Genomic DNA, 543 nt, shown 5'->3' with positions numbered 1-543 from the left:
GCCCGATCGATCGGCCACCGCTGAGACGTTGCCGTTCATTGGCCCGCCGCGTCGGCTCGCCCCATTGGTTGGAGCGAGGGGTACGCGCCGCCGTGACGTCAGCGCGCCGCCGCCGGTCAGGGGAGAGGCGGGGGGGAAGGGGGGGGGGGGGCTGCGGGGACGCGTTTTCCCCTCCCTCGCCGCGCGCGAGGGCTGACGGGAGCGGGGAGGCGTGGCCGAGAGGGGAGGCGGTTGCCATTGGCCGGCGTATCCCGGCGGCGCGGCGGTTTATTGGCGGGTTCTCCGGAGGCCGTGAACCCGGTGGCGTTTCCGGGGCGGGGCCTGCGCTTGTAGCACCGAGCACCGGGGCGGAGCGGTCCCGGTCCCCTCGGCCCCCGGAGGTACGTGCGGGGCGCGTTGAACCGCCGCTCTGCCTGGCGGGTAGAGGGACGGAGCGGTTGTGCTCACCCGCTGCGAGGGCTGCCCCGTCTTTGCGCCAGACACCGCGAACGAGCACCTCCTCCCCGCCCCCGGTTCTCCGTGATGGCGGAGGGAGTGGGGGGG

General features: G+C 75.0%; 1 protein-coding gene across 1 annotated transcript in view; it reads left to right on the top strand.

Moving 5' to 3' along the window:
* Window positions 1-303: 303 nt before the first annotated feature.
* SPG7 (spastic paraplegia 7 (pure and complicated autosomal recessive)) overlaps window positions 304-543 on the top strand; it is a 41,772-nt gene continuing 41,532 nt past the window's right edge. The window contains exon 1 of the mRNA XM_010579563.1: window positions 304-380. The gene's annotated coding sequence lies outside the window, so the exon portion shown is untranslated. The remainder of the gene's footprint in view (window positions 381-543) is intronic.

This window comes from Haliaeetus leucocephalus, unplaced genomic scaffold (assembly GCF_000737465.1).
Source record: "Haliaeetus leucocephalus isolate CR32 unplaced genomic scaffold, Haliaeetus_leucocephalus-4.0 Scaffold668, whole genome shotgun sequence".
NCBI lineage: Eukaryota > Metazoa > Chordata > Aves > Accipitriformes > Accipitridae > Haliaeetus > Haliaeetus leucocephalus.
Note: the sequence above shows the minus strand (reverse complement) of the source record. Positions and strands in the feature narration are given on the sequence as shown.